The sequence below is a fragment of the Phlebotomus papatasi genome, chromosome 2 (genome assembly GCF_024763615.1).
Source record: "Phlebotomus papatasi isolate M1 chromosome 2, Ppap_2.1, whole genome shotgun sequence".
Taxonomy (NCBI): Eukaryota; Metazoa; Arthropoda; class Insecta; order Diptera; family Psychodidae; genus Phlebotomus; species Phlebotomus papatasi.
In genome coordinates, this window is record NC_077223.1 from 53,185,768 (window position 1) to 53,213,487 (window position 27,720).

Here is a 27,720-nt window from a genome sequence, read left to right on the forward strand (position 1 = left end):
ATTGAAATGCTCTTAAAATGGAAAATTGCACTCCAGAAAGAAGTCCCTGTTGGATTTTTACTAGACGACATACCACCCATGTGGGTGGTTTAAATTTATTCCGATTGCTTTCATTATCGATTCCTGATACATTCAATCCCAGAAAGTCAGAAATTGCAATCAGTTTTCCAATCTCTCGGCTGAAATTTATCCTCCCTCGACGACTCATTGGACTGCCAGTCAAGGGAATCCCAGTGAAAATACCAAGATTTCCACAACTGATATACCGCATTGACTTTCTTTGTGGGGCAGACTTTTCAGGGGTTGAAAGAACTCAAAACTCTTCTATTTGGAATAAGAAATTTTCTCGGAGAAAGATATTCTTGACTGATAAGACCAAAATAAGCTTTTCGTGCCTGCTTTTTTGCACAATTTTAATTATAAAGTCAAACAGAAAAAATCTAAAATTATAGCACTCTCGTTCCCGTTGCTTAGTTTGTATTCTTGGGGATATTTTATGACAAGAAATCCACTAAATGAATATCTGAAAAAGAAATATGAAATTTTATCAGTATAATTGAATAACTAGTACTCCAAATATGTATAAAGAATCTGATCTAAGACGGAACTTATTTACATTGTGTTTTTTTTATATAGACCTAGAGTTTGTCTAAGTTAAATTGAGCACTGGTAAAAATTAAAGGATCATAGATGATCTTTTAAAAGTGTCTCTGTTTTGACTCTTAACTCCAGAATAAACGAAACGAATTAAAACAACGAAAAAGTTATCTTTGGTGTTCGCTCAGATGAAAGAAATATGATATAAATAATAAGTTTACAATAAAACATAATCTAACGTGATAAATGTGCGTACAAAATTTCAAGAGACACTAGTGATCCTTTCAAAGGATCAAATATGATCCATCCTTTCGAAAAGGATCAAATTTGATCCAATTCGATCCTTTCATTTTTACCATTTTTTTTTGGGTATAACCCTTTAAGGACGATTGGAACACCGGTGGCCCATAAAGAAAATAATTTTTCCTGACTACCTAAATTTATTTTTTGTTATGTCTGTACATAGGGGAAACTGGGGCATCACCAAACACGGGGTAGCACCAAATACTGAGATTTTTTTAATCGGAAATTCGACTTCAGAGGATAAGACCTATAGGAATTTATAGGCACTATAGAGATGCTTGTCCATTGAAGAAATGGTCGAGATAGTCCAAGTAGTTTAGAAATAAAAATTAGTGTTTGGTGCTACCCCTTGTTTGGTGACGCCCCAGTTTCCCCTAAACTACAAATTACAAAAATTCTACGGAAATATGATATTTTATATTATTAGTCAATTCATTTTACTGCTAGAACTCAAAGAGAGAGCAGTTATTTAATCGTCTTTTTTTCAACTTGTCACCGTTCTGGAGCTTAAACGGTAAGAGCGGTAAGAGGTATCGACTTCTAGTCTTCGATAACCCCAATAAAAAAGACAATATCTCTTGACGTTTTCCCCTATCCCCCTCCAACTCCACCAAAATCATGTTTATTCGGGTTTTCTAAAAATTGTCCCAAGCTTTTTCAATGATTTTCGGATATGTTTTAAAAGTAATCCAGGCGAAGATTTAGTCCAAACATATCTATGGAGGGAAAATTCGCCATTTTGAATTACCGAAGGTCAAAGGTCATCCACTTTGGAAGGCCCATTTTTCAAGCATCGATTTTTGAATAATTTTACATCCCTATAATTAACATCCCCTAAAAATCATGTCTTTTCGGTTTCTCTCAAAATTAATCCAAGCTTTTTCAATAATTTTCGGATAAGTCTAAAAGAGGTAGTCCAGGCGAACAATTTAATCCAAACATATTTATGGCCGGAAATTCCGCCATCTTGAATTATTGAAGGTCAATGATCAACCACTTTAGAAGGCCCATTTTTCAACCGATTTGGTTAAATTTTTTTTTTTTTTTTGGGAAGTTATTGTAATTTCGAACCCGGCTGCATCGGTCTGCATCGGTAATGAATCTGTTAAGTACCGATTTTTTTATTTTAAAATTCTTTTGTGATTTATGAATCAATTTGATCTCTAGTAGACCAATTAGCACCAAAAGATCATGCGAAAAACTAATTCACGGTAAGCTCTATCTAGTGAGTTCGGGCATTCCGCAAAGCTGAGTTGCTTTGCCATCTGTTTTTATTCTAATTTCGGATTTCGGTTTTATTACCCTATAATAAGTTTCCAGTATATGAAAATCTATAATATTCATTGTTTGAGAAATATTAATACTAAAATCATTTAAGTCATTTAACACTAAAATCATCATTGTAACATAACTCAAAATCGAGGAATTGTAAATATACATATTTTCTGTATTATGCCCAGCGCACAATAACTTTTGTTTATAAACATGTTTTCAAAGTCTCCTATGAGAGAGAACGAGATGGCTAGATCTCTGTTTCATTCACTCTCATTGAAATGTCAAAAACATATTTACAAAACAAAAATTATTGTGCGTTGAGCATTACGAAGGCTGAATAATAAAATCAATAATATTTACAATTTACAAGTTAAACATAATTTGAAAATAAAACAAAAACTTCAATATTTCATAAAAAAATAAAGCAAAATCACATGAAAAGTAATTTTGAAAGATTATACGAATAATGAACTCTCCTGAAGAAATTCCATTTTGGGAAAACTTTATGAGTTGCCTGAAAAGTGTTCTAGGCCTGCAGCACTTCACGAAAACTTTTACTTAATGCGCTCTGTGGATTTCCATTCTACCTATATAATAAATTTTATTTTGGATGATACATGCGAGATTTTGTATTCTGATCTTGTGTTGCTGAACCAAAAACTTTTCCAAACAGAGGTAATCTTGAGGTTAAATTGAGGGGCATTTCCATCATATTCACTAGTGTTTAGTGCCATTGGATATTCCACTCTGTTTATCATTCTGAGGAAGTACAAGGAATTTCTTTCCTTTTCCTCCTCAGAAAAGTCGTCTAGTGTGTATTCTTTTGTATCTCTTAGCTATAAATCTGCATATTTCCCGGATTTTCTGCAAATATTTTCACCTTTTGCTGTCACACTTTCCCTAATTTATACTTTTCATGTTGTATTGAAAGCTCAAGAGAGAGCTTGTGAGTTTCAAGGGGGGACGGTTAACACTTGTATCCATCCCGCTTATCTTCTTTGTTTTCCAAAATTCCAATTCGATTTTCTTGAAGGAAGAGGGTGAAAAACGCACGGGTCGTGATGGTGTCGAAAATGATTCTGTCGATTTATAATAAACTGTGCGGCTGTTCAGAATATCAAGTGCGATATTCCTTAAGGTAAAGTGTCTAACACACGCTACGTTCGTCTTTCCAAACTTTTCCACCCACTTTCCACCATGTGTTTTTTCGTCTATAGAGTTGTCGTTTTTATGGCGATTATATTCAAATTTTATAGGCGTCGAAGAAAAAGATTGAGCGCGAGCAACAAAAGGGCGCCCGGTGCGTCTTTTGCTGCAAAAACAGATAAGACAGACCTTTTTACGATACGCGGGAAAAGTGACGCGAAAATTCGACAATGGGGAGGAGGTGAAACAAGATGTTACCCCATTTTCTGGGGAACAAGACCGTGATTGAAGAGTGCTGCTCCTTATGGGGGAGAAAGTGTTCCTGCCAAAATCACATAAATATTTGTCCCAGAAGGAATGTTTTCCGGACGCTTTATTTATTCACTACACTTTAGTTCATTCTTCCCACCAAAAAAAAAACCTGAACGAAAAATTCTTATAAGTTTCTTTTGTTCTTGGAATTTTGATTAAGAAAACAGATTGTTTTAAAGAGAAAGTGTGTGTTTTTTTAAACATGGACCTCAAGAATATTCTAAGGAAAAAAACTGAATATTTCCCTTTAATAAATAAACAATTCTCTATTGATATTCAAACCATGATTCCGACTTTAGATATAATGCATAAACTCTGTTTAAAATTTATGCGATCCAATTCTCAAAGTGTTTCAAATAGGAAAATCTGTACAAAAAGATATCTTAAATGCACTTCCTTCGCTATAAGGACAATGTGTATATATAAATGGCTATTTTTAAAAAGAAATAACACATATTATTTCTTCGAAATCATTTATGAAATAATGCGCGGGATTCTTCAAACCAATTCCTTTTTCTTAGTGTAATGTAAATACATATACATTGAATATTTTCGAGTGTTCTAAAGAGGAATTGAATAAGTTTCTTCACGTTGATCTTTTTGCAGTATTTTACGAGCAAATTCAATTGTCTGTAAGAAGTTCATGTTATTCATAAAACCATATGTACCGTACAAAGAATAATTACAATACTTCAGCAAAGATGAAAAGAGAGGATGCAAATTGTAAATGAAAGATACAACGTATTTCATAATATATTATCAATTTCTTTCCTTCACGTGAAAATCTGTGTTTAATATCTATAGTAATATACCACTAAATTGATGAAAATATATGGGAGAAGCAATAACACCAATTAGAAATGGAAGTAAGTGGATAAGATGTGCAAGTTTAGGATAGTTTTACTTTGAAAATGTGATAAAGTTATACGAAAACATATAAAATACACTGTGAGAAATCAACAGTACAAGAAATCAAGCGAACAGAAGTCTGTTCAATCTGTTTCACAATAAATTGATTTTCCATATGGAAAATATATTCTGCTGGTTCAATTGTACGCATGATACCGTTCTCAAGGCTCGTAGTGAGTCAACAATGAGTTGAAGTGCACATGGCAATTGGTTGAGATTAGTGGCAAAGACAATCAGAGCCAGTGCCCCAATAGTTCAGTTGGTAGAGCAGTCGCCTAGATAGCGAAAGGCCCCCAGTTGAAGCCTGGGTGGAGGCAGCAATTTTTTCCTGTCTCTATGTGGGTTAAAATAGTGGGTTGGGAATCACTTGTTCTGATTGTCGCTCTCTGTACACAAAATTTCTTGGGATTACGTAACAAGCGAACAGAAGTCTGTTCAATCACTTTCACAACAGTAAGAATTCATGTGTGTAAGCTTTGATTAGGCTCACCTGAATAAAATTATAAACTTAGAAAGGGAAATTGGAGAACTGGGTCGAGTGCAACTGAAGCTTACTCACTTAAGATTGAGGACAGTTACCTAACAGTAAGAGCCCCAAAACAACCTTTCAGCACCTAAAAGTGCGGTAGGGATTGGGCGTATCAAAGGAATAAAGGATTAGGATTGGTGGGTTATAGCCGTCGACTGGGTTGACATGTGTTGAATAGGCCATGTGCAAGAATATTTTATGTATTTTCAGAAAAATTATACTCAATAGTACTTAATGTTTTTAATAAATAAATGAAATTATTGGAAAAAAACAATATTATTAAATTAAAGTATGAAACAAATTCTAATATTTTGAAATTTTTAATCAAAAAGGATGTTTGAATTACCCTTTAGGGTAACAAAATAATTGTAAATGATCAAATTAGTTCAAGTTTCCACTTTCCAGCGTTCCCCATCTGGCTAGTCTGCTTTGAATTCCTTGAAATGAATTCACTTTTTAAACCAAGCATTTTACAGTAGAGTCTCGCTATAAGCCATCGCTCTATAGTCCACAATTTATCGACCGTTGATTTCAAAACACTGATTTTAAGTTAGGTTATGTTTTTTAGTATGCGAAATTCATAATTATTTTAATATTTTTGGCAAACTTTATTAAGTAGTTGTGATAATTGTGATCCACAATGAAGAGAGCAAAGACAAGTACCACAATCGCAAAGAAAGTGGAAGCCGTCGAGCAATTTCAATACTAAAAATCGTTGATAATTTTAAAAAATTACATGGACTATAGTGCGACCCAAGTGTCAAATTTGAAACCAAATATGGACTATAGCGAGACTCTACTGTAGTTCCAAATTATGATATAAATTTTCAATTACTCTAATATTTTTATTTAACTGATAAGAAAATTGCATTTGATATTTAGAATTTTTTATCAGGCTTATTACAAATTAAGAGTTCCGGAGTGAACATTATCATTCTGAGTAGGAATTATGCATTCACTCGATTCACTCCCACGTAGGTGCTAAGACGAAAATAAATATAATATTTGCATTTTTCTCATCCTATATAGGCTGAATGGAATTATTTTGTGTAAAAAAATATTAAATAATGGAACGACACATCAATCAGCCAGCAAATTCTCTCACAAATTCATTAAAGAAAACTTCCTCAATTTTTTAAAAATTATTTAGGAATTGTTACTTTCAAAATATATCACGAGTTCCTCATTAAATGAACTGAGATGTTTTGCAAAAAAATATGAAAATTTTAAATCAAAAATATTATCATAAATGTTTTTACAATGTCAATGCAAAATTCCCAGATGGCTAAGCCCTCAGTCTCAAAACAAAGATCGCATTACATCTTTCTCAATGCACGTATAGCCTTCCGGATAGGTTGTGGTTGAAACTGAGAGAGGACCCCCTTTGATATTGTGACAATAAAAGGGGGTTTATATGCCGGCGGGCTTGATTTTCCAACATGGAAATCTCCCCTTAATTGAGCGTGTGATTTGATATTTCGTCCTGAGAGCCGAACACGTTCCACAAGAGCTTCCACCTAGAGGGTTTGGGGAGACAAATATGAGAAATTATTGTGGTTGTTTAAATTTTAATAAAGGACTTATAATTGGGGGTTGGTAATTCGAGAAGGTGAATGGGACTATACGTAAAAGGGGAGCTTGATTTGGTTTTGTGTCTTGGAAACTGGTTGCCATGAGTCTGCTTTCCCAATGAATAATCTGCCTAATTGCCTTGTGGCTCTTTGCAAATGATAACCCAATCGTGCGGAAATTTATCATTCATACAATTTCAGCTTCTAAAATTACACACTAAACTGAATGCATTTCTTCTTTGTCTTTGCAGGTGAGTTCCCAAATCTTTCACTCTCGGAAAATGCGTCACTGGGAAAATCCCCCAAAGTCTCTAAATGATGTATTAATGGTTGGATTATCTAATGGAATCCTACTCGCTTTTCTGGGTATATTTCCACGCTATTTTGGGGATTTGGTAACAAGAAGCAGCCCCGAGATTTGGGGTAACACATAATCGCTGGCGAACAGAGTGAAAATTAAATCAGGCGGTAAGACTTTTTGCTATAGAGTTACCCTCCAAATTGAATAAATTTATTTGCATTATCACTTTAGAGCAATAAAATACAACTCCTCTACTTTAATCGATAAACTTTTGATTTTACATTTAATTTTATATACAAGTAGAAAAATTATTTCTTTTTGTATTTTTCGCCCATTTTAACAATACAGTTTTAACGAACTAAACAATCGTACATTGACCCCTTTCACCGGTTAAATTGCCATCTTGAATTATTCAAGGTCAAAGGGCCTAATTTTCACCCGATTTGGTCAAATAATTAAAGTATTAATGATTTTTTAAAATACCTTCTTCAAGATGGTGTTACAATGATTTAGATAAATTTAACTCGACATTTATCTGATATGCATTAAAAAAAATTGTGAAAAATAATATATGTCAGAGCTTTCTTCTTGGAAGTTCAATCAGCTCACAAAGCCCCGAACGCTTTGGCTTTGGCACCCCTTTTTATCAACAAATACATCAAACACTAAATATTAAGTGATTTGAAAACACAAGCCACACATTTAAACACATATTACTGACAATTAATTTGAATCGCATTAAAATTTTAATGAGCAAGTTTGATAACAGGTTTAGTTCATATGCCGAGCTGTTTGGCCTCTAGAGTTATAAAAGACTAATTAATATACATACGAGGAGACATAATTTTATTAGAAACTTCACATCTGTAAATACAGAAATAATTAAGTATCCAATCAATATAATAAACCTAATAACATAATTTTTAGTGCTTAGTTTGATATAAAATACGATATATAAATAATATTGATATATTCTTCAAATTGTACATTGTTTCGATTTTAAGTTCTACAATTAAAATAATAGTGAAGGAAAATAAGCAGACTTTTTGAAGGAAGTGTATCAAATTACAGAATCAAACCGGTTCATAAACATACATCAAAACAGGTCCAAAATACTATAAAAATAATGCAATTAGTGCTCAATAAAAAGTTAATAACTATGACAAATATTTTTTTTGCACAGAATTCCAAGATATTTGGAATTATGCAAACGTTGACCTAAATTGGTTAAGAAATACTCCCTTACAGAGATATAAATGTATATTTGAACTACCTCTAAAGCCTATACCATATTTGTAAAAAAAATTAAATTCATTTACAAATGATATTCAACAAATAATATTGACTTAGCTGATAGGGGGATCACTAAAATTCTAAAGTCGGTATATATAGCCATTTAACCTCTAGAAGCGGAACACACACATATGGAACACGAATAAATAATGTCTCTGGCACAACATTTAAATCAGAAAAATTTTATAAAATCGAAATTTACATCTCTTTCCTTCACGAACATTTTCCATGTGTCTATCCTTTTCATTGCAAACAAAATTGGATTGAATAAAACGTTTGAGGGGGAAAGGGACGTGAATTTGGATTTTATAAAATTATCCTGATGCAAAAGGTTAGCGGGAGCCATTACAAATGTCTTTCTGTGATACACTTTGAAACTTAGATTTCATACAATTCTACAAAAATGAGAGAAGTCGATATTTCTCTTTAAATTCAATCAATGATAGTGAATGATTCGACAAGAGAAACCTATAGGTAACAATTCAAAAGGTGTTGAATTCGGACGAAGGTCACAAAGAGATAGAGTGTCTGGTATTTGGATCAAATTGAATTATCCTAATGACATTGACTGAGTCACGTGCATCTGAGCACGAAACCACTTGTTTATTAGCAATTCCCTGAGAGACACTGACATCAATGAGACCGCCCTGAAGATTTCCTCACGTCGCGTCCGTACATAAAATGAATTTCTGTGGTTTGGGCGCCAATTTGGTCACATCTTCGATTCCCAATTCACCATTTCCGCCGTGATTGGCGAAAAATTGCATACCACAAAATATGTTCGTATAAGCAAAAGGAGTTGAATTGAATTTATTGATCTGAATTACATTTGGAATATTTTTCCACATTTGAGACGTTATACTTCTTGAATACTAAAAGGCCCTTTTTGGTAGGAGAATAAAAAGAAACTGTAGAGGATGAATATGCAAACAAGCCTTCAGCGTATGCACGCAAATCTTCCGAGGAGAAAAAATAAGTTAATTAGTAAAAGAAATAATTTATTTCATATAAGATCTCTTTTTTTAATGAGAATGATCTTGATATTATATATATTAATATTAAGTTATTAAAACTTTTTATGGGAATTAAAGTGACTTTGGGTATTAGATTTAAATATATTGTCTAGCTTTTATTTGTCTAGAAGAAATATACGAGTGTATAAAATTTACTAACCTTTCTTAGATAATTTATGTAGTGTCTTTGTCCGTGGAAATCCTGTCTGGTTGTGGAAATACTGCATAAAGAACATCTCAAATTTATGAGCACAAGTTCGCTTTAATTCTCTCAACGATACATTTTCTCGGTAGATAAAATTATGAAATTCACCACACATATTTTGGAATATTTGATCAAAGAAAAATCACCCAGCTGTATGTATACTCTTGAAAGATTTTATACTAGAAATGAAGTCTGTTCTGTGGCTTCAGCTGAGCCACTGAGACAAGAGGGAAAGTGTACGTATAACCAAATAGAGTATGAGGGAAAATCCTCTGTGAGACATCTCAAGCAGAGAAGCAATGGTGTGGAATTTCCCATTCGCAAAGCAATGAAAATCAAAGAGAATCCTTGAAAAATGATAGAAGAGCTCAACTTTTCAGTATACAATTAGATTTCCTTTAAAAAATGAAAAAGAAGAAGAAAACGGAAAATTGAATTTTATAATTGTATGATTAAGAGTGTCCTGTTGAATTTTTTATTTTAAGAGATAAAGTTCCGGAGACGATGTCCTTATGGTCTTGGGGTGTGAATTGTGGCAAATAATTCCACCCCACATAAGACATGATCATTTTCCACCCTCCGTCTTCAGTTGTCGTTTCATTTAAATTTCAAAGTAGCCATTATCCATTATGTCGTCGTTAGGATGCGAAACTTTTTGGGGAGCTCTCCATATAGAAGTCATATACCCAGGGAAAGTGTTCACGGATGAATCTCGCCCAGAGTGTTGCTTTATTAAAACAAATAAAATTTATACGACATCTCACGATCATGACAATGGTAGAAGATGCCATCGCGGAACATTGGAGAGGTGGAAAATTGCAAAGTGAGTCACACGAACAATCCCAGCCAATGATTTATGGTGAAGACATGGGAAATACACCCAGAGCAGGGAATTTTCATATATACAATTTGCATAATAGAAATTTTTTTGGCCTTCTCTCTTGCTCCCATCGCATTTTTGCGGAACTGCAAGAGACACCTAGAAAAATTAGAATTCAAAGGAACAGCTCCCAATGTCTTGCCGAGTCACTTTCGGATGAAATGGCATTCCACAGAGTCTTTGAGACAAACATTTGGCATTTTACATATGCTTTGAAAATATTTGAGTGTACAAGAAGAATTTTGCATATCATATTTTGTCTGTTTTTCTTTTTTTTTAAACGGAGTTTCTTTATAGCCTTTAGTCCCTTTAGGCCTTTAACCGGGAATGGAATGTAATATGTGACCCATAGAAAAATTGTTGCTAGTCTGCATAACCATGATTTCCGAAGAGTAAATTAAGAAAACTAATGATTTTTGGTAAATTCTCAAATTAATTGACAATTTTTCAAACTGGCACTTGTAGGGGAGGCAGGGGTAGCAAATGAAATTGGTCAGCAAATGAAATTTTTGGGGAGGTGTTTACTTCAAATAGATAGTTGTTTCCTTAATATTCCTTTTAAGGCAAACTAATCGCATTGTCTATTTCTATCCGTGGCTCATTTTGCCCCGGTCTCCCGGTATACTGGCTATATAGTTTATCTCTTTATCATATGATAGTTTAAAAACACAAAAGTAAAAGAAGCGTATTAAAATGATAATGATCCTTTCAGAATAATACAAAGAAATATTTATATAGCAAATTTTTTTTTTCAATTTTTGATTATTTTAAGAAATTAAAAATAGCTGTTGATTCGTGTTTTGCTTGTGTACGCTGTCCAATATTTCTAAAAAATTACTATGAACTGTGACATATTGTATTTGTCATTTCCAGAAGCTCTTTATACTGCAAAATGTTTCAGAATAAGTCTCTGGTGACAATTTCAAGAGGTACTTTACTCTAATGTGTGCTCCTAAATCCCAGTGGCTTGTCCCAAAATTTCATGTCAAATTTCAGGAAGTAGCTTTAAGAGGATTCCCTTGCAAACTTTGAGTATCTTTCTCAAAGGGATGAGGTCTTTATGACGGAGGAAGTCTTGAAGGGTAGTGTTTCAGGAGATAGACGGATTTATCGATTATTTGACGAAAATGTTTAGGGCGACTTGTTGTAGAATGGGGAGACCATTGAGAACAAGGCAAACGATAGGGATCTCTCGCTAACGAAGCATGTGAGGCATGTAATCTGTCAAAGGATTACTAATCGCCAGGACAGAGAGTGCCAATCCACCATCCGTCACATTCTATAATACTTAAGGATTTCTCCTTCTCTAAATTTTTCCTCTCTATATAAGAATTTCTCGGAAAAGCTCCCTTCTGTGGCTTCTCTAAGATAAATCAGACAAGATGCCGAATTAGGAGGTCTATCAGCTCTCTGCAATCTCCCCAAAAGAACCCTAGGCACTTCCAAATGTTTTGCAATTTTGCAGAGGATCTATTTGAGGAATCTGCTAGAGTTCTGAGTACCAAATTGGGGAGCATATGAGAAAAACACACTCATTACACGGTCGATTTTCTCTCCTCGTCATCATTTTGGAAGGGCTTTTGCATCCCCTTTTACGGGGGCGTCATTGAGGAAAATTGTCTCAAACTCACCTCCGGAGGGTGGCTAAATTGCGAGCTCACCGCGATGGGGGGGCAAATTCACCGGAAAGACAGAAAAAAGCTTCCGTTTCACATCCTTTCACATTTAAAGCAGTTTTAACCCATATAATTGAGTTACATTGTTTGTTTTGCAACAGCTGAATATTATTTAAAATGTCAATCTTGCTAAATAAAGTTCGTAATCAGGGAATTATAAGAATTATATTGAGAAATTTGTCGGGCATTATTTTGCCAGGATTATAGTATGTTAGGCTATCACCTAATGAAAAAAATTGTGCTAATTTCGCATATAAAAAAGTAAATGAATTATACTACTCTGGGATGCTAGTAATACCAATTTTTAGTTACATGAAAAAGTTTCGCATATTTAGCTTTTTTTTTTAGTTTTATCACTTTTTTAAATAAATATAGCTCATGCGCTAAAGGGTTAACTAGCCGAAGCTTACGAACATATAGAGTTGAAAAAGTGCCTCCACCGCCAAAATCCACACCCCATTGTGATCCTCCTTGGGACTTCCTGTTGGGGGGAAGTTGACAAATTAAACAGCACGAAGGGTGGAAAAGTATCTTGAGAAAAAATGTGTATTTAACAGCATCGCTGAGCTGAAACACTTTCGCCGTAACATTTAACACACCCAAATTGCTATGCGTTCTTCTTAAGCATATCCAAAGGGTGTCACTTGAGGAAATCTCCAACAAAAAGTGCGGGAAAAGAGGGGATCTCCTAATGGGATAATGGGTGAAGTGACATAAAGTTTATCGTCATCCTCTCCTGATGGAGTCGCATTTCGTCTTCATATCGACAGTCACATATTTTCGCTTGAAAATTTTAAATTAATTCACCCCTGGAACCGCCAATAAATCTCTCGTATATCCACAAAAAAAAGCTGTCCCCTCGGAAAAAGCTTCATGATGGCGAAAAATTCTCAAGCATCCTCAAATGCATCGCTTGAAATTGTATGCTCTAAACATTCTTTTTTTTGCTCACTTGCCAGGCATTTAATCATTTTCATGACAAAGTACTGACGAAAAAAAGTACTACGATGGGAGGATTGTGGGGTGCGGAAAATCAGCAACAGAAAATGGGATTCATAAATTTTTCAGCAAGGGGAATATTTTTCGAACATGGCTTTTTTGCGTTGAGTAAACAACAATTTCTGTCGCTCATCCTGATAATTCTCATTCTGTGGCTCGAATTCACTTCAAATTTTCACTGCTCTTCCGTTAAATTTCCGTTTATCATTCTCGTTGCGATAAGGCATCTGCAAAAAAAAAACAGACATACTTACCAGAATTGATGACAACTGAAAATTCTAGAATAAAATTGTGTTAGATAGGTAATTTATTCTGGTCTCGGTCGAAATCCCAAACGCCAAAATCCCGAACGCCAAAATCCCAAAAGCCAAAATCCCAAATACTTTAAGAATGCAATACAGTTTTCAGTTTTTAAAGATTTGTGATTAAGTGTCCATTGCCGTCTTAATATGATCAACATGATCAATCTTCTGATTTAGAAAAGCTACTTTAAAGGTTAGGGGAGGGTAGAATAGTTTCACATATCTGAACTTCTTTTCAGGACTCATTTGCAAAAAAAAATATGAACCATATTTAAATTAACTACATTCTGTTAGTTTCTCTTGCGTAACTATCTGAAAATAAACAGTATAGTTCGTAAAAAAATTATTTTTCGTCCTAAATATATTTTTTATTAAAAGTAATGCAAGCGTGAAACTACCCCACCCTCCCCTATGCCAAAACGCTTTCAAGGATTTGTTACTGTAGAAAAAGCAAGTCTATTTACATCGAATAACGTTTTTTTTTTCAAAAGTTAATCGGTTTAGAATCATAATTTTTAAATTTTAACTGAAAATATCTGTAGTGATATTCCTACATGTATAGGCACCAATCGATGGAGATAGATTCAGTCTTAAACTGCCAACTATTAACCATTTAAAGACGATTTAGTCATCAGTTATCCATAAAAAAAATTACTCTCTAGAATCTGAACAATAAAATTATCTTTACTAATTAAATTTCGATTTTATTAAACGATTTTGTTGAAATAAGATCAAAGAGGTGCACGTTTACTTTTATGTGAAATACAGTATTCTTACGAACACGGCGATCATCCGCAAAGTAAATCTAATCTCTTAATTAAAATTTCTTTAACATGATTTCACTATATCTATATCTAGCATTTCAACATTTTTAACTCTATCAGCAAATGCTTGATTGCGGAATTTATGAGCATATAAAACTCTGCAAAATCTCATGGTTAAAAAAAATATGCTTTGGGAAACCTTTCCGACAGAATTGGGGGTTAAATTCTGCAAACCCCCACAATTCTCATAAATCGCAATTGTTCTTCGGAAAGCAAACAACACTCGCTGGACAGTTGAGAACTGGAGATGCCAGGGAATTGACGTGGATGCTGGGAAAAAGCGAAGAGATAATGATGATGATGGGGAAGAACTGTAGCAAAGAATCATTTAATCCGAAGCATGTAGTCAGAGAGAATTTAATTGAAGCTCCATTATGATTTATGAGATCGAGAGTGAATTCCTCGCCTTCACTTTTGACCATGATGCCCATGTGACCGTGAAATGATTGTGCAGACAATTTTTCGCCATTATCCATTATTTCTGATCTGCAATTTTGATGAATTTACACTGATCTTCTTTTAGTTCATTGAGCAGAGTCTTCACATATATTGAGTATTAACAGTCTTTGAGGATTCTTTATGGAGGAAAAATAGTCCACCATAAACTTTAATTAACGCGAAGTAATTCATCACATTGTGTCCCTAGGGTTATGTTTCGGCTGTAAAATTGAAAGCACACGCATCTATGCTTCAAAATACCACCATTTATGGCTTATATTGACTTCCGGGTCGGAATTTTCTTTCCCCTCGATAATGACTTGTAAATAAATAATGCTTCTGAAATACCGGAAGCATCCAAAAGGTATATGAATATTTTGAAGGGAAAATGTTTTTTTTTTCTAAGACTTTTGTGAAAATTTTTTGGAAGAATGAGGCTTTTGAATATTGATAGAAAATTTTTCTGAAAATATTGGAAGAAAAATTGAAAGTACATTAAATATTTAACAATCATTTTTAGAAAAGTCGAAACTTGACTATCAATAAATTTATGAATTAAAGAAAAGATTATAGGGTAGGGTGGAGTCATCACTTATGGACGTTATAAGCATCTGGATAGTGTGCAAAAATAGTACGTTCTTATCTAAAATAGATTTCGAAAAATCACAAAATTTGTAATCATGGGTCCCGGTCAAAATCCCGAAAGCCAAAATCCCGAAAGCCAAAATCCCGAACGCCAAAATCCCGAAAGCCAAAATCCCGAATGGGCCAAAATCCCGAAAGCCAAAATCCCGAATTCTTAAAAGTGTCATAGCTACTCCCGCGATTTCACTCGCGCTTGCTGGAGGCAAAGGGAAATCTTCTGTGTCTTGGAAAATTATTTTAAACATTTTCCTCCATATAATTTCATCCCTTTCAGGATTTTAAAAATTCGGGATTTTGGCTTTCGGGATTTTGGCTTTCGGGATTTTGGCCTTTTCGGGATTTTGGCGTTCGGGATTTTGGCTTTCGGGATTATGGCTGCCACCGCTTTGGGTAATATTTCGGTCACTTTGATTCTCATAGTTCCTTGCCCTTCCTAAATTGTTATACAAAGGTCTTTTACTTTTTACATCATCTCATTCATCAAAGCGACATTTTTTGGTTTTTCACATTGTATAAGCTCCAGATTATATGTAAAAACTAAAAATTTATGAAAATTTAAAGAACACAAAAAGTGGCCGAAATTGCAAGCTGGCCGACATTTGGTACACTTACCCTATCTCTCTAAATATGTGTATAATTCTGTAAATTATTTTGTAAATTGCTGTTTAGGGTAAAATCATAATGATAGAAATTTTCTTATGAAATATTGCATAGCATTTGTCAAACAATTGCTCTTAAATTGAACTTCGTTTTTATGAAAATAAAGTATTAGTGAGCATCGTGAACTGACACAAAATCATAATTTTTTTTCTTAATTAAAATTTAATGAGTCCACTTATAATCTCAATACGTGTTATAAATTTTCTTTCCCTAGGGATAAAAGTATATAATAAAAATAACGCCAAGATCACATAAAAGTGTGATACTTAACACTTTTATACATTTTCACGATGGAAAACAAAAACAATTGTTTCCTAAATGCTTTGCCATTTACATCAAGAAAATTTCTATGCAAACTGTATAATTTATTTCTTCATGAGCTCCCAGAAAACCTAAAAGATTTATTACGGGAAATTTACCGCTCTAAAACTTTGTCGAAGATCATTTTTCTCAGTAAAGTCGAAGAAGGGATTCCGATCTAGTTTATGCTTTGGGAGTTTACTTTAATTAGCCAATGTTTCGATCCTTCAATCGTGCAACCTTCTACAAAGCCCATTACAATTAGAAAATTCAATTTTTACTATGATGAAGATTTCATCCAAAATCGAAACGTTGGTTGGCTAAATAAATAAAATTGCATAATTTAAAATAAACCGAAATGCTGCCTTTGAGTTCCTTGTTACGTTAAGCAGTAGAAATTTATTATAGAATTATTTTCATCTGTTTCGGAAGGAAATTCTTCAAATCAAATTTCTTTTTTTACTAAAAATTGTCAAAAATGGTGACTAAATGAAAAATGTATTCATGTTTAGCAGATCAGAAATAGTTCAGGAATCATTCACTAATGCTTTAATTTTGAAAAAAAAAATAGCAAAAATTCTATATATCATTTGGAATTTTTTAAAAACAGAACTTTTTCAATATTCTTTTCTATATCTCTTGTTCAATCTCCTTAGACACACTAGAGAAGTTTTATTTTAAATTTTTAATTCAACAACAAAAGACATCTGATCGTCTGCTAATTCACACTCCACTTGTTAATAATCTATCCAAGGTTATTCACAAATGCTACCGTGTGGTTACACATAATAGAAAATTTAGGAATTTTCTGAGATTTTTTAGTATTAAATTTCGTCTGGTAAACACTTTTAATTTTTTAGCGAAACTTGAAAGTAGAAAATAAACTGTAGAAAATTGAACTTAGGAAGAGAAAAAAATATTTATTTATTATCTTCAACAATACATATTCAATAAATAAGTAACCTGAACTGCAAGAAACAGACTATAACAAAAAAAAACTTTAAGGCCATTCAGTTGCTCATCTTTTTCTAAATATTCCAAATTTTTCAAAATTTTCGTTAAAAGGATACATGCGTTTTAGACTTACGTTTTAGAATAGAGAGACTAGGATTGCACCAAGATTATTCTACGCTTCAACTGAGATTCTTTACATTTCTTTGATTTTTATTTATATTTATTTATTTATTTGTTTTATATATTATCTACGTGATTAATTGCTTCAGAAAAAAATGATGTTTTGATGGGTTGTAAAACACGTTCGTTTTTATAATTTCTAGATGTATAGATCTAGGGTAAGTGTGCCAAATTCCGACCAGCTTGCAATTTCGGCCACCTTTTTTGTTCCTCGAATTTCCATGAACTTTTAGATTTTACGTACAATGCAAAAGAATACCAAAAAATCTAGGTTCGACAAACGAGATGACGTGAAAAATATATTGGAAGAATTCCCGAAGGGCAAGGAACTATGAGAATGAAGGCGGCCGAAATAGGGCACCAAAGCTATGTCTATATTTTTATTCATTTTAAAATGTATTAAGAATGATTTTAGAGTAAATAAAGACGGTAAACTCTTTACAAGGTTCCAAGCAACACTCTTTCAGAAGAAAGAATTTAAAAAATCAATTTGTATTTAAAATATTACATTTCAAACTTGAGACTTTGACGCTTGTATGCAACTATGCTGAAATTTGGCACACTTACCCTATATCTGAAATTAATATTTCGCCTGGGAATTTAATATTCTAATTCATGTTTTGATTTAGAAAGCATAACCTAGGATCTTTCTATACATTTTGTTACTCAAGTAATTCCATAAATTTCACAAAAAAATACTTCTGAATAATTAAATATCTTTGAGCAAGAAAACCCTCTCAGACGACGGAATCCTCCAGAATAACTTGGGGAATTTCCAAAATTTTCTTCTCACGCGACGTGATTACCTTGCAAATGTTAAATGGAATATGGACATTAGCAGCTTCTGAGAGACCAAAAAAAACGCACCTTTCGTGGGAGGCTTCAGTTTACAAAGCGAAGAGCTTAGCGAGAGCCTTATCGTGGACACGGTATCTTAATTTATGCGCCAAATTGTATTTCCCAATTATGTGTTATGGTCATGGCGATACCTCACGCGATGGTCAAAGTATCCCTCGTCGTGAACCCGAAAAAAAATAAGCCAAACACACCCTCTTGCATTCCGTGGACAGAAACTGTATTATAACAATTAAATCGCTGTCCACGGGTGGAAAGTTAGTAAGAAAAACGAGTGCCTATGAACTTTCACCAGTAGAACTTTTATGACTTTTTTATTTGCTGTTCTACCAGATGCAATTGTCCGATTACAGTTTAGAGTCTTGTTAAAGGAAGGAATAAAAATTGATGCTTTCTCACTTCGTCACGTTGATAATCACCATGTTTTGGGTAGCACTTCCGGACACTATATTCAACACAGATTTCCACTTTTAGTTGCCATGAAAGTTAGGTTATGAGATTCTTTTTCAGCTATTTTAAATGTTTCTGAGAAAAATTGAGATTGCAGAATCCTAATGGGGTATTCTCATCAACAGGTGGAACAGTTGCTTTTTAATTAATATGCAAAGCCTCGTACAAAATCTCTTCGAGAAAATGAGGTCACATGGAAAATTTGCTTTCGCGGTGGAATTTGTTGAGTGTAAAAAAATTAAAACACCCTCTCACCCAAAGTATATTCTGCATGTTTATTCAAACACTAGGATCGTTTTGTAAACTTTCCACTGGGATTTTTAATTAAAAGTATTTTTCATCGGTACTCTCGTGGTGTTTTCAATGGTCAAGCTGCGCGTCTGTGAGAAAGTGTAATTACACTGAAAGGTGGTTTGGGTATTCCAATGAGCTTTCAAGTTTGGTCAAACCCCTCGGGAATCCTCCCAGGAGAGGAATCAATTGAGATGGCATGGTAAATTTCATCCAAAAGACGACGCATTTTTTTTTTTATCAATCCTCCAATTTGTTTCCCAATCAATTTCAGGGCAAACAAACATGGCAAAAAAATCATGGGGTAGTTTTTCTTTGCTACTGGCTTCAATTTAGCTTGAAAGCTTCCTGCTGCTGTTACTTGAAAAAAAAAAAAAACAGAGATAGGGATTTGTATGGGACACATATGTTTCTGTTTGCCAGGAAATTTGTCATTGATTTTATTCGTCGGTTCCACCTGAATGGAATTATGAATGACAGTCTCTTGCAGATTTCCCTCCACTCTTTCGCTTTTTTTCTGGCGGTTTTTCCTGTCCAACTTTTCTACACCACGCGGAGAGGACTCTATGAAATTTCCATGAGTCGCTGAACAAGAGACAGTAGAGTTAGTGGTTCTGGTTGGAAAATGATCAAATAAGCATAAAGAACTGCCTCTGACACAGTGAACAGCAGGTGGTGAGAATTTATTGGATTTCTTTCTGCAGAGACATCGTTGATGCGGAGGGTAGAATTGCAGAAACAACTCATAAAGTTTCCAGAAATCCCCTCACCAACTTCTCAATTCGTGACTGCGACGACAGGAATGGTGGTAAAAGTGGTGTGTGAAAACTTGAGAAAAATCAATAGTAATGAAAGAATCACTACGATGAATCTGATGTCATCCTTGAAAAAGAATTCTTAAAGTACCAGAAGTGCTACTGAGAAACTATCACCTCAAGTTTATATTAACTAATTTAAATTGCTAAACTTACAATTTTTCCAATTCTCCCTTCGGTGAATACACAAAATTCCACCCACATTTTATTAGCCAAATTGACTTAATACTCTTTTAATTTTCAATAGCCATTTTCCTCGGAAGTCTTCTCATAATTCTTCAAGGAAAAAAAAAGAGGCCAGAAAAAGGGAGGAAAAATTGCCAAAGAATAGGCACCCAAACAGGGAAATATGGTTAGGTATCACGAAGGAGGAAGTTCTATACAATGCCTCTAATCCAATCGAGGGTACGCATAAATGTGAATTATGACATTGAATGCATTAGAATTCTCCACAATCCTCTCTTGCCCACTTTTTGGTGGTTTTCCACTCAATTTCAATAGTTTCGTCACGACTTCGACCGCGATAACTCACTCAGATGGGTTCTAACATTCGCAAATCGTGCGATATTTTCACTTTTCAGCCACAAAGTGCAAACAACAGCGAGCAAATAGCGCAGAAAACCGCACACAGAGATCAAATATGTGGATTTTCATGAGTAAACACCTAAAGCTCACAATGAATTCTGATCCTAATTAAAATTTTCCTGGCGGGAAAATAGGACGGTGGTGTGTATTTTAGCGATGGGGTTGAAAATTTTCAAAATTTCACGATATTTATTATACAGATTTTGCAATTAAAATTACATAATCAGCAAATACAGATTAGTATTATATTTTCACAGTAAATATGTATGAAAAACAGTAAATATGAAATTTTAACCATTAAACAAAGGTTTCAATACTATTTGAAAAGAAATTCATTGTGCATTTAAAAAAGCTTGCTATAAAACTTATTGAATTTCGATATAAAATACAGACAACAAATCTAAATAAACAATTGCATTTTGATATTTTATTGCTAAATTGATAATTTTTATTATTTTTAATTTCTGCGTATACTTTCAAACTCTACATCTACATGAGTTTACTGTTTTGTTCAAAACAAAAATTCTTTTAACCCTTTAAGGATGAGTGGGACACCGGTGTCCCAAAAACAAAAACAATTTTTTTGACTATAGACAGTTATTTTGTCCTCTAAATAGTCCGAAAAATTAGTTATTATTTTTGGGACACTGGTGTCCCATTCGTCCTTAAAGGGTTAAAAAAAATTAAAAAAGGGAGGAAGTGGGGCAGCTTTGAAAGAGAGGCAGCTTTGAAATTGGGATTTTTCTCTTATGTTTAAATGGAACTGAGTCAAATCATAATATAATTTATTTAGCCTCTCAATCTGTTTGTGCAGCTAAATTAAATTTTGATGACAACGCTTAATTGTATTTAAAAATAGGTGAAAAATTTGAATTTCAAAGCTGCCCCACATTCAAAGGTGCCCCACTTCTCCCTATTAAATAATAATGTAAATAAAAAAGCTCAAAAATAGAGCTACAGGGATGGCACACCGCTCCAGGCTTGCGACGTTCTTGAATTCGTGACTAAAAGGCTATATCCGCTATACCTCAAAAATACTTTCGCCTTATTTATCTAGGGGAAAGTGATCATGCTTGATACGATCCAAGCTTGATAATTACTATTTTTTTCCTACGTTAATCAATAATTGTGACTCACAGCAATATATTTTAATAGCTGGTGCTAAGCCTCACATTTCCTAAAAAAATTAGGATCCTAGCTCTTTTTTCCTAGTTTCAGGAAGCAAAAATCAAAAATAGGTCCAAAACCGTAATTTCGATTATGATATTTCATAAGTTTTTTCTCAATTAATGTTGCTGTTCAGGAAAACTACTATCATAGGCACATAGAGGGTTCATCAGTATTAATATTTATGTAAAAATATTTTTACTTGTGGACACTGTTTTTGTGGGTGGTGACAAATTCATAAATTCTACCTGTGTCCATCCTATATTTTAAGAAGGGTCCATGAATGATAATTTAATTGTGGCAACTCTATCATTAGATGTGATTCTTTCATAATTACACCTATTGTAATCCTGTAATTTTATCGACAATTGACATAACCTTCAACCCTGTTGCCTGAATTTTAAGGTTGTAGAGTGACATTTTCATGGACTCAAAGTGAAAAACTGTATGGTTTTCGCTAGCGCCCTAATGTCATAAAAACGTTAGAAAAATTACATAAAAGTGATTTTAAAACTAATAACCAGTCGTACAAACGATTTAAGCAGATAGATTTGTATTTTGTATTTATTTTCCTTCATGCGTCTTGACAGCAGCCCCCCTCCCATGCGTCCGCCGCCGTCTGAGCGTTGGCGACCAGCCTCCAAAGCCAAACGGCGGAAATGCTTCTTCTCAGGCTGTGTAATCTTTTGTCGTCATAGACGATCTTTTGTTGTAAATGGCTTTTACTGGACATTAGATTAGAGCTCCGTCTAAACATTGATGTGCAATTTTTTGTATTCGGTGAAATTTTTGCAGTGAAAATGGGCCTCTGAATTGTCGAATCAATTATTATGCAGGAAGGCTCCGGACCCAACTTGTATAAAAATCGCCACTGAATTTTCATTTTCTTGTTGAGGAAAATCTAAGGTTTTTCGGGAACTATTTGAGGTGGGATTATGAACCTAATAAGTGAGACATTTTTTTGTCATAGTGGAAGAATCGTTTCGGTTTGTGTGATACTCAGAAAATAATCGCAAACCTTGGAACTCATTTTACAGTATCAAGCATGGGAACTTTCCCCTATATTATTAAAGTTCTTTTTTAATTCATTTCAAGGGAAAAGGTAGTGTGTACGAGTTCAATGATTTCGCAGGGTTTTTCCCACTGGATATTTTTTCGCTTACCGATGCACAAACGATTTGAACCGATTTATAAAACACTCAAAACATCGCTCAAAATTGCTCAGGAGTTCGGATAAAGATTAGTTATCGTTTTATTATCCATTTGTAACACTGAGAAAAAACGGGGGTTCGATTAACTTTGTTTCCTCATAACTTTAACACTTTTTAGGTGTAAAAATATTTCAACATTTTTTTTTGTTAATTTTACACCTTTTTAAGAGCAAAATTAACATGAAAAAAGGTAACTTTAACCCCTGATACACCTAAAAAGCATAATATTTACACCGATTTCGGATCAATACTGCAGGGTAATATAAACATTTCCGAAATGTTATTTTAAATTTTTCGGATTTCTCTCAGTGAACCAATTGGAATCGATTCAGGTTTTTCAGGAATTCCAAGACCTTTCCAACGACCCCAAATATAAGCCTATTCATTTGAGAAATACGCTAATTAGAGCTTTGCTGACCTTTGTCCTTGAAAAAACCGTTATTTAAAATGATTCAATGGTATTTTCGTATGAGAACGAAATGTTAGCCTAGATAACCTTTAAATCATATCCAAAAATTAAAAAAAAATCGCACAACGCGTTTTCGAGCAATCCCAGAAAACATGATTTTAGATGGAAGGGGAGACGAAAGGGAAAACTGAGGAGTATGTTAACGGTCCTGCAAATTTGAACTCCAAAAAGTTTATGTATTTTAGCGATTATCTGCGTAAATATAGTGAACAAGAATTTCCCAAATATTTTCATTTGGATTGAGGTCAAGAGAGCAAGAGATTAGGTAGCCACGTCAAGACTTTGATATTCGGAACTCAGATCCAATCTTAAAACTTCCACTAGAATATAGTTGAGTATAGGTAATAAAAGAGAGCGGAGAAAACAGATTAAATTTAAATAGGTTTCTCCATAAAATACAGTCTCGCTAATATTTAAGATCACTTAAAAATAATAATCCGAGTCCAAATTAGCCTGAATATACTTTTTCAATTTCAATGAATATGCAAAAGCGTAAAAAATCTTAATATATTCTCTCATTCTCTTATTTATTTTATAAAATTGTTTTAAAAAATATAAACCTTTGAGAAACTGTCCTGAACTCCCAAACGCCATATATTGATTAGTCCGCTAAACAACCCACTATTGGATTTTAATACGCAAAGATCATAAACTCGAAATTTTTTGGGTGAAAAAAAGTTCCGTAACTTATAAATTGAACTTTTAACCTGATTTAGTAAGCATATCAGTGGTAAATAGAATCTAATCTACCGTAAGCTAATTTAGATTTTATTATTGATTGTTAATTTAAAATTACATTTTTTGCGTTAAAAAATATCTATTTCTTTAATCTGCAATTTATCGTAAGTGACAAAACCTTAAAATTGTTTAAAATTTTAAATTATTTATTATTATATATTTTCTTCTTCTTCTTCTTCTTCTTCTTCTTTTTAATTTTTTAGGCCGGACGTTCTGTCAACATCCACACAGCCTTATATATTTTCTAATAAATAATAGAAATTCATTTTAAAGCCAGTCTTATCATCTCAGCTTAATAAAACCAAAATATTCAAATTGCAGTGATAATTTCCTTCAATGATCATAAAAGCGAATTTACTGAATTTGGTTCATTTGAAAATAATTATACAAAGAATAACAATGGCTTCTGAAAATCTATTCATCAATTCCAAACAAAACTATCTTCAATAGACCCATTATTTCCGGTAAAGAAAAATCGTTTACGTAAATTGTGTCAAATTTTCATATAAATAAAACTTTATCGATAATCCAGAATGGAAAGGGAGAGTTCTTTTTTTCCTCAAGTTCCTTTTTTTCGAGGGTGAAGACTTCATCACGCACTAATGCTTCATTTCGGCAGTAAAATGCACAAAACAGTCCCTAAATCGAAGATTATTAAGTAATTGAGGAACAATATAACTTTGAAAGTTTGTGTGAATAAATTCTACTTGGAATGGGAGTTTTCAAGATGATTGTGAATGGCTCTGAAAGCTCTTCTCCAACTTCTTCAGGCGCGCATGTCTTTTGCCTTTCCCCAGCTTTTGATGCTCTGCTGGTTGCCGACTACTTGGCGCTACTTTAGTCTCTGTTGTGCCGTCTCAAAGATCGGACTTTACATTTTTCCCGCTAAAACTGAATATTTCTGTATTTGCGAGAATTTCCGGCTACTTTCTGCACTTTGTTCTGGGAAAGTGACGGCGGCGTATAGTTCGATAAATAATTTATTGGCTTTGTGCAAAGTGTTGCTCGGTGGACGAGCTTTAATCACTTGCTGATGGATTTGAGCATCATCTTCGGTAAAGTGTGTTGTGTGTGAGTGAGGAATTTATTATTCATGTCCCACATGATTGTGTCAAATGTCTGTGATTTATGCCTGAGGATGAGTGAGTGCAGTGGGAATTGCTTGCCACGGATTTTCCCCCAGGACACGCGCTAGATCATAGAGAGGATCCCACTCTTGAATGGTAAATATTGCAATGACAAAACCACAAGCACTGTCTCATGAAATTTACATCCAGAAACTTCATGGATTGTTAAATGTTGCTGAAAGCTTGTCCAGCGGCATTTCTGTTGAGTCTATAAATCTCATTGTTGTTGATTAAATACTTTAAAAAATATTTAATTCGTAAAAATATATTTCAGAAAAAAATGGACATTTTCAATTTTTAGTGGGGTTAGCTGAGGTTCTTTACAATCCTTTTCATAATAATGTTTGGCATTAAAATATAAACATTTATCAAAATCTCTCTGATCTGTGACTAAATTCATTTTAATTTTAATTAAAATCTTAATTAAAATGTCTAACGAACCTTTGACCAGAATCACAATTAACCCAAGTGTCAAAGGTGCTGAAAGTATTTCTGATTAATTGAAAATAATGTCCCATAAATAAATTATTGATGAATTTGTATGTCAGAAACACACCCAAAAAACCTCTTAGCAGGGGGGAAGTTGAAAGTCGAAAGGCAAATTTTAGGAGCGGATTCCGGGGAAACTCAATAATTTTGCCACCACCCCTTGAGGGCTCAATGTGAAAATATGTGCTACATTTAGAGGCACCCCCAGTGTCAATTCACAGTTGCCCAGGGGGATGTTGTTCTCCTGTCCTCCTCAGACCAACCCCTTCCCCCCCCCCAAGCTCCTGGATTCCAGGATGTCTCTCGACACTGAATTCCGTCACTCTCTCGATTCCGAGACGGATTTATGCGCGTATCTCTGACATGATGGCACCTCAGGCTCTTTCGGCATTTACCCAGGCATATGGCCCACTTTCACCCCCAGCCATTCATCCGATTCATCCCTTTCGGATATGACAATGCGACGGGTTTATTTATTTTGTCACGTCACATGATTTTCACCCCTGAAGGAGCTTTTTCTGCCATTTTCGTGTTTTATCTGAATTTATAGTAACTCCCAGAGTATTCACTCAAATGAAGGTGTTTGCTGGAAATTTGCCACGATTGTGTGGCACTTTTTTGGGCTATAGGAAACAACGACTGATCATGGCACAAATCTGGGATTTATTGCTGAATTGTGGGTAAGGAAAGAAGAACCGGAATTTCCAAATATTTCACAGAAGAAAGGATATTTTGAGCAAGATTGTTTACCCTTTTATTTCAAAGACAGCAGGATTTCCTAGATTATCCCAAAGTTAAACATTGTTGCGTCGTTTGAATCAACCACTGTCGTGTGGGTGTTTTCAGAATTTTTTCTGAAAAGTTTGAAATTCTATAAAAAAAGTCTATTTTTGATTATTTGAATAGTCATTTTAATTTTCTATTTGCAATAACAATTTGAAATTTTGTAATACTTTTCAGGAGATGTACTATATATATATAGAATTATTGTATCTGCCGTGTATAGAAATTTTCCAATTTGGACAAATATCACAGAAACAGAAAAATGTAGCAATTTTGATTTTTCATTAAATTCAATATTTACTTGTAATTAATTAAATCTTCTGACTGATGCATTATTCATTGACGAAATCGATCGTCAATAAATTGATAATTTTCAATCTCTTTTTTGAACGAATATTATTTATGAAAAATACGCATATAGATTCGGAACTACTTTAAAATTCACATTGCATTGATTTAAAATATACAAAATTTAAAATATTCCTAATTTTTTTTTATAAGACACTACGTGATTCGATCAACGGTTCCATAATCTTTTGAATCCCTCCGAAATTCCATAAGAAAGCATAACTTGATTGAAATGGAAATTAATTGTAGCATGCCCATGCCCATTTTCCCATGATCAACCTTTAAGAAATTTGTTAGAGAAATACGCCTAAGGCCTGTTTTGGAACTCTCCTCTGCTCAAGACACTTTCTTCCGGGAACAGAACTAGGGCTCAGGGCTTTTCTAATGAGAATTTGTCTAAGTCATCGTCAATTAAATTGTGAGTCGTACGACAGTGAAGAAACTTTTTAATGGGAAACTGTCATCGAATTTAATTATTTAAAATGTGATTTTACACGACTGTGACATGGAATTAAATTAATTAATTTATTCTTCCCCTTCGAGTAACCCCCTTGCCTTCATACACCCACTCTTCTGGGGAGATTCATTTGGGTTTAGGAGAGTCGTCCACAGAAAAGGGATTCTCAGGGTGTTTGCATTAAAATTCAAATAGCATGCAGCGAGTGTATGAATTTTGCCAACACGTACAGAATAGACAGATGAGTTGGATTGTTTGGTAAGAAGATGCGGAGAATCTAATCCTTAATCGAGTTGAAATCAATTAAACTTTCATGTGGTATCATCGCCAAACTTTCTTCTTTTCTAAACAGATTAAAATCCATCGTCATCCTCGAGGTTTTTGTTATAAATTAGCACCATTGCTACTGATGAAAAGTCTCCCATAATGAATAAATTTCCCCCAAAAGGGAAGAGCTTTTCCGAGGGGGGGGGGAAGGAGAAAATGTTGTGCAAATGTTGATGATTATTAAAAGAGTGGCAATGGGGGCCAAATGAGAAAAGTGTGTTGAGATATATTGCGGTGTTGGTATGAAAAATTGCAATTCATAACTCAGGCAACTCTCATCGGGACTCCCTTTGGTA

The 27,720-nt window shown here is 33.9% G+C and overlaps 1 protein-coding gene across 3 annotated transcripts in view; it reads left to right on the forward strand.

The window, feature by feature from the left end:
- LOC129801642 (protein prickle-like) overlaps positions 1-27,720 on the forward strand; it is a 184,484-nt gene that overhangs the window by 66,892 nt on the left and 89,872 nt on the right. Inside the window, exon 1 of one of the 3 annotated variants that reach the window (XM_055846888.1) lies at positions 24,756-25,116. The exons of the other annotated variants lie outside the window; for them this stretch is intronic. The gene's annotated coding sequence lies outside the window, so the exon portion shown is untranslated. Of the gene's footprint in view, positions 1-24,755; positions 25,117-27,720 lie in introns of those variants that run through there. 3 annotated transcript variants of the gene reach the window in all.